The 7,735-nt window shown below is 46.1% G+C and overlaps 1 long non-coding RNA gene across 1 annotated transcript; it reads right to left on the bottom strand.

Moving 5' to 3' along the window:
- Window positions 1-4,787: 4,787 nt before the first annotated feature.
- Window positions 4,788-7,334, bottom strand: LOC122068130. The gene is made up of 2 exons (XR_006136987.1): window positions 5,629-7,334; window positions 4,788-5,558 (listed from the first exon to the last, which is right to left on the bottom strand). It is a non-coding gene; the product is annotated as an uncharacterized LOC122068130 (long non-coding RNA).
- Window positions 7,335-7,735: the final 401 nt, after the last annotated feature.

The following is a 7,735-nucleotide window of genomic DNA, read 5'->3' as shown; positions in this document are numbered from 1 at the left end:
GCACCCACCGGTCTTGGTGGGAAAAACCCTGTTTCTTTCCAACTTCCTCCATTCTTTGGGGATTCAAATGGGGCTTTTCCCAACCCATTCTTCACACCTTCAAGGTCCTATAGGATGGTTCTAACCTAGATCTAGGTTAGATTCAAGGGATGGGAAACCATCTTACCTTCTTTGCTCAAGAACAACCTCAAACCCTCCAAATCACTTCAAACCCACAATGCTTCTTCCACCTTGTTAATACCTCCTCAAATCCTTCAAGATCAACACATAAATCATCCATTAAACCTTAGATTCATCATTTTAAAGGGGATTTACAAGATCTTAAGAAACCCTACTCGAATCAAGGGTTTAAGCTTGGGTATGGTGAATGTTCAAAGAACTCGACTTTGCTTACCTCCAAATGTAGATCTAGAGTTGAAGATCACTCTTTCGGCACCGGAATGGGAAGATCAAGCTTCGACGCCGCTGAAATCCTTCTCTTCTTCCTCTTCCTTCTCTTTCCTTCTTCTTCCCTTTCTTTTCTCTCTCCTCTTTACTATCCTCACCAACGTACGGGTGTCATAAATGGAAAGAAAAGAAAATCATAAAGCTATATATATAATTCCTAAATAAGTGAACAGTGCACATGGATGGGTCACTCAGGTGGGTGGGTGCACCCACCTGTCCGCCCGCCTGAGGGCCAAAACTTGGGATTTTGACAGGGTTCGGGCCTCGACACGAACCCCATCCCTGGCATACGATGTAGCATACGTATATACCTTAAAATACGGCTATAATACTTGCTTTATCCGTACATGGCCTTATGGTAGGTGCATGTACACGGCTTGGGCACTCCCGTCTCTTCTGGCACTGGCTCGGACTTGTCGGGCCAGCCGGTGTTTAAGGTCACCCTTGCCATCATAGCCCATAAGGAACCCGCTCTAACTCCCTCTGGTTCGGTTCCTGCACGGTTAAACCGGGTCAATCGCGAAATCAGATCGGGTTTAAAAAGTAGGGTATTACAGTTGTCATGGCCAATAATATAATGCAAGGCATCCAACAAAGCCTTCAATAACAACAAAGTGAAGTCCAAAAACAACAAAGGGCCATGATGATTGAGATACCAATAGCTATCCGTGCCAGAGAGACACCTATGGTACAACCCCCTATTGTGCAGCTGACACCATCCGCTCCTACTCTTACACCACCTGTCACACCCGTGCCCTAACTCGGTCTAATTTGAATTGTTGTGATAGGTCTCGATCAGAGATTAGAAGCACGGCTAGGTTTTGGATCGCGACCGACCATTGCTGAAGGGGGAGAGATGACCCCAAGTGTTTGTGCATCGCATACCAGTCTAACTGGAGGGGATTCGTACCTTCTGACCCCAAATAGTAAGTGACCCGACTCCTCACAAATGAATCCCGACACATATCGAAGTTGCCAAAAGACCACAAGCACGGCCAAGGGCAACCACCCATGCAAGACCAACTGTAGGACAGCAAGCTGTCTTGACCACCAGAAATAAGCCACCGGATCCACTGGGGCTGAATCCGATGGGCTGTTTCCAGTGAGCCTAACAGACTGCTGTCAAGGTTCCGATGCCAGTGGTTCTCGCCACTCGCATCGTAGACAGTCTCGGATGATCCCAAATCATTCTCCACATCTTCCTCATGACACGAGCACATTGCAGACCTATGTAGTAGGGTTCTCGGGCTCCGAAAGTCATATTAACCCGATTGGTCCAAATAGGGTTCAACCAAACGGACCCTAAGGCCCAACTTAACTCATAAGTTAGAAATGAGGAATTCATTTCCTCATTTCCAATTGTGTGCAAACGTAGGAGAGGAAAGGAGAGAAGAAGGAGAAGAAGAAGAAGAGGAAGAGGAAGAAGAAGGAGGGAAGAGTTTACCTTGGTCCTGGCTACAGCATCGTCGCTGAAAATCCTTGCTGGAGGTGAGTACAACCTCCCATACAACTCTCTCTCTCTCTCTCTCTCTCTCTCTCTTCATTTTGACCTAGATTAAGCTAGGTTTGGATGGAATCTTAGTGTGTAAACCATGTTGAGGTCATAGAATGCGTATTCTACCCTCCCGGTGCCATTTTCAAGCTCAAACCAAGCCTGGTGAGCTTCGGTAACAAGTAGTGCCAAATGACCAACTAGGGTTTCGATCGTTCGATTGACGTATCTCCCAAACGGCTTAGTGGAATTGGGATTTTATTGGTTTAGAATGATGCTAGGACCATTCCCTACAAACTCCATGGAACAAATCTCGACGATCGAGTATGAGCTGAAAAGCCCCAAAATGGCTAGACACTTTTGTACTGCCACTGGAAGCAAGCCACCGGATCCACTGGGCCTGCGTCCAGTGGGTTATTTCCAATGAACCACAAAGGCTTATGAGCTCTCTGTCACCACCATTGGAAACAACATTGATATTTCCAGTGGAAATATCCTGTTTCCGGTGGGTGTTTCTGGTGACATTACTATCACTGGGAAATCTTGTCTATACCTTATGGGGGTGACCTAAGTGGGCCTCTCCCGATCTTTCTGACAAGAACTGATATATGATTGCCCTTGTGTCAAGGACAGTGATGCACATGTGCTCCGAGATCGAAACTAAGTGGATAGATCAGTGGCCTTATCTGAACCCTAACACAAGCAGAGATCAACTAGGTGAGGGATAGTTGCTTTTGATTTTGAGAATGTTAATTTATTTAGAGTTTCTCATATGTGTAGGATTATACATGATCATTTTAACTATTTAATTATGATGATGGTATGCTATCACATGATACATTTGTTACAATTATGATATGAATAGTTATGGAAATATATGACGGGATCTGATGTGGCCAAGGTGGTGCCAGTACCGTGATCGCCATATGTTTGGTTGTATGTATGAGACGGAAAGGTTGGTTTCTGGATCGCTACTTACTTGCCTAGGACCAACAAGAGTGTAATAGGCTTTAAAAGTTCATAAAGGAATCTGCAATGGCCATATGGGACGAGCATTAGCCTACAAGGTATTGCGGCAAGGCTTCTACTGGCCAAAGATGTAGCAAGATTTGATGAAATTTGTCCAGCGCTGCTTTAAGTGTCAAATGTATGAACCAATACCACATGTCCTGGGAACCAAACTCAACCCAATTTTATGCCCAATTCCCTTCACTATGTGGGGGATGGACATCTTGGGTCAGTTTATAAATGGAAAAAGAGGAGTAAAGTTTTTAATTGTTGCGATAGACTATTTTACCAAGTGGGTGGAGGCAAGGCCCCTAGTAACCATAAGAAAATTCTCCATTGAAATTTTTTTCAAAGACGATATTATCTATCGATTCGGGATTCCAAAGATTGTGCTAATAGACAATAGGAAGCAATTCGATAACCCAACATTCAAAAGGTTCTGTACCAAGTACCACATTAACTTTAGAAATACGTCAGTAGCACATCCACAGTCGAATGGCCAGGTGGAGAAAACCAATCAAACATTGCTAAAAGGCATAAAAATGAGGCTCGACCAGGCAAATGGAGCATGGGCAGACAAGTTGTTAAGTGTATTATGGTCCTATAGGACCATGACCAGGACTCCAACCGGAGAAACCCCATTTCGAATGACGTACGACACAAAAGCCTTAATTCCAGTAGAAGTGGTCTAGTCATCGTTCAGAACAATAGCATTTGACGAGAAAGAAAATGAGAGTGGGCTGAGAGTAAACGTAGACTTCATCGAGGAAGTAAATGAAAAAACTCTAATGCTCAACGAAGCATATAAGCAACGGGCAGCCCAATTCTTTAACAAAAGGATTCGCAACAGAAGTTTCTAGATCGGATACCTAGTGCTCAAGAAGGCAAGTGTGTCAGACCCAAAAAGCATCGGCAAGCTAAGCCCAAATTGGGAAGGACCATACATAGACTCCAAAGTGGTACGTCCCAGAACATACCACTTGCAAACTCAGGGGGTAGGCCCATAGCCAGAAAATGGAATGCTGAGAATCTCAAGAAATTCTACCAATAAGGCCAATGTACATTTGTTAGTTTTTAGTTTCACTTTTTCCAATTTCACTTTCTTAGTTCTAGTCGTCGTTAGTTTCACGTTTTTCCAATTTCAATTTCTCAGTTCTAGTCTCACTTTCAAGTTACTAACAATTTTTCATGATTTTTCATGTTCTAGTTTAACTTACCCCCTTCTTGCACTAATTCTTGTATTATTTCATGATTGCTTATTTACATTATGCCAATTCACTCATTCATATCCAATTTTTAATGCGAGTAATTCATTCAATTATGTACTATGCAAATTTTTCATCAGTTGGGGTAAAGGACGTACAAAGGCAGAGCACATTAACATACGTTCTTGCCCTCAGACTAAGTCTCAGCGCCAGCTCTGACCATGTCTTAACCTCGGCTCGAAGCGGTAAGCCCTCATCCCTTAAGGAAAATAAACATTAATCCCTAGCCCCGGCTCGGACTAAGTCTCAGCCTCGGCTCTAACCATGTCTTAGCCTCGGCTCGAAGCTTTAAGCCCTCATCCCTTGAGGCAAATAAATGCTAAGTCATAGCCCCGGCTCAGACTAATTCTCAACCTCGGCTTTGAACATGTCTTAAGTTGGCTCAAGCTGTAAGCCCTCATCCCTTAAGGCAAACAAATGCAAAGTCTAGGCCCTGGCTCAGATCAACATTGCCGCAGCCCTCAAGATTGCCTAAGTACCCAACTGCCAACCGTAGAAAAAGGTTACCCAGCCAAGGTCATCAACATTAAGAAATTAAAGGTTCAATGTCCAGCTCACGTGCCACAACCAAAGAATAGTACAAAAAGGAAGGTTTCTTTTAACGATAAAATGTATGAGTACATGTTCGAAAAAAAATATCCATAATAAGGAAGGAGTTCGGCCATCTATACATCAAGACAAAAAATAGGAAGGCAGGCAGCTCGGGTCAAGTGGTAGCGGAGGTCTTCTTTTCCTATCAGCTGTGGCAGCATTCTCCTCCTGGTTCATCTCATCCCCCACTTCATCTACTATCGGCCCTCCCTGCAAACATCGAAGACTCAAGAGGGGGAAGCAAGTGCTCATAATCACTCAGGTCAAGAGTAGGGTACTTCTTCAGGATGAAGTTAATCATCGTCTCAGAGCCAGAGTTGAAAGAGGAGGTATTGAGGTTGAGCAGCCACTCCTGACCTGCAGGGGAGATCACATATCTCTCCACCGCTTTCTCCCCAACCTGCTTGAGTTCAGAGCAGTGCTGCTCCGTAAGAGATTGGATGGCCAACTACTGAGCAGTTTCCTTCTTGCGAAGTTCTTCTTGAAGCTCAGTAGCCTCAGCCTGCAGCGACTCTTTAGCTTTCACAAGCTCACTCTGGGCCAGGAGCTGCTTCATGACCTCCTCCTCTAGCTGAGCGGCTCTCTTCTCATGGGCAGTAGACTTGGCCTTTTTAGCTTGACACTGCTTCCCTGAGATCTCCAGTTGCCCCCTGACTTGGGCTAGCTGATCCCAAAGCTATTGAGCCTCCTGCTCGGCCTTATGCTTCTGAGCAGCCATTCTATCAAACCAGCTACACGCTCGACCAATTAAACCCCTACAAAAAGAAAGCACATCAAAGCTGGCCTAGTCAGGAACCCCACAGTGTGGTACGACGGGATACTTACATTGTAAATGTGCTGATACATGAAATCAAAAAAGTATGGGTCCTAGTGCCCCCGAACTCCTTCGATGTCTAGGCGTAGCCGACCTTGCCTACCCCAAATCTGAGCCACCGCCTTGTCCGCGATGGAAGAATCTTCTTCAAACAGATTCCACACAGGAAGAGTGGCCCTCTTCCCAGATTGATGACCTCCGAGGGAAGTGGAGCCAGTTCCCCCACTTGCCTCATCACCATCAGTCAGCAATTCTTCCTCCCTTCTCCTCTTCCGACCCTCCTAACTTTGGTTTATAGGTTGATTCAATGATTAAGAAGGAGATCTCTATGGCAAAGAACCCTACTCCACGATCCCACAAGCAAGGGGAGGCCCCATTGGGTTCTTCCCTTTGTTCGTCCCTCAAAGAGAAGCTACATCCTTTACAGCATGCTTGTCAACCGCCTTGGGCACCTTCGTGGTTGGCCGAGCTGAGGACACAGGAGTTGTCTCTTGCCTCTTCCCCTCAGCATGACCCGAGGACTGGCCACCCGTGGCCTTGCCTTTTGCAGCTACCCAAGTCGTGAACCCTCACCTTCTCTCGGGGACTCGCTAAGGTCCCACTCCCGCAATAAGTTCTATTCTTGGAGGATCTGAAAGTCCACAGCTTCCTCGTCCAAGCACATCTAGACTATCTGGGCCTCGTCCTCGCTTAGGGTGGGAGCTCAGTTCAACTTTTTTAGGGAAGGCTCGGCCCAAGAAGTCTTAAAAGGATTCCCCACCATCATGACCAAGAAGAATATATCTTTCCACCCCTTCACAGAAGTGGGCATGTGGTTGAAAAACCTCACTATCCCATAGGGTTTCCTCTTGTCCCGACGGGTGAAGTAATACCAGCTCATGCTATGCCACTTCAAGATAAAGTAATGACCAAAGGGGCCAATGGTAGCAATGTGCTTTAGCTTGGCGACAAAGACAACAAACCCAAGCAGAACGTGACAAGAATTGGGCATCTGTTACCTCGGGGAAATCCCCAAGTCGTCTAGAGTGTCGCAGACGAGCACAAGCACGGGGATCCTCAATCCATTCATGAAGGCAACCTCGTACATTGCAACCTCATCCTCATTAGATTCTAGGAATTTGCATCACAACGTCCTCTGGAATCCCATACCATTCTCGATAGACCTCCAAGATCAATGCAGGAAGGCTCCCAAAGATATTGTTGGCAGCTCAACGTGGACCAAATGGCAAAGTGGAACCCTCGCCCTCATCATTCGTAGAACCTTTCGTAACATCGGCAACCTCTGCACCGTTCTCATCTTTTTCGGATACGCTCACTTCCTTGCCTACGCCAACTCTTGTAGGCTGTCTCGCTAGAGTGTGTCTTAGAACTTGAATCTGATTCGGATTCCGAGCCATTGCTAGAGGACTTAGATATGTTAGAGGAATCATCCTCACTGGACGAGGAAACCACCTTAGGTATAGGCCGAACACCCCCGGGAGGGTCAAGCCTAACTACTGCTAGAGGAGGGGTGTCAGGCGTGCCCACACCCGAAGAGGGTCACAACAGAGGGCCACTGTCTTGACCAGAGGAGTTCCTAACAATAGCATAGTAGGAATAGGTGCGAGCCATGACTTAAAAACAAAGGAAAAAACAAAACTTACTAGTTGGAATACGGCAAAAAGAAGCAGATCACGACAATATAGGACGAGTTAGGCATGCGCCACTTATTTGTCGAGTTGAGGCTACTGGAGGAACGAGCCGAGCACCTACAGAAACCAAAGCAGATGAAGTCCAAAAGCTTGACTATTTAAAGGGCAAGAAGGGGAATGATTAGCGGCTAGAATCTCATCGAAATCAACAGATGAGATCAAAAGATGGTTGGTATTTTTGAGGCATAACAGTCTCCTCAGACACATGAGAACCTCAGAAGAGTTTGAGCCCCAAGATGCAGCGCACGTCTAAGGCCATAAATGACGGCTCGTTTCCTGATCTTAGACGCGAAGTTCTCAGCTCTATCAACACGACCCAAGTGGCCAGAGCTAGGGGGCCTATGATGTGCCAAAATATACCCCAACCTCGGCCTCGGAGCCCGGAGGTAGTCAATAGAGGGCGAGTTACTCGCCTCATCCCTAGCCA

The sequence above is a fragment of the Macadamia integrifolia genome, unplaced genomic scaffold, assembly GCF_013358625.1.
Source record: "Macadamia integrifolia cultivar HAES 741 unplaced genomic scaffold, SCU_Mint_v3 scaffold3431, whole genome shotgun sequence".
Classification (NCBI taxonomy): domain Eukaryota; kingdom Viridiplantae; phylum Streptophyta; class Magnoliopsida; order Proteales; family Proteaceae; genus Macadamia; species Macadamia integrifolia.
Note: the sequence above shows the minus strand (reverse complement) of the source record. Positions and strands in the feature narration are given on the sequence as shown.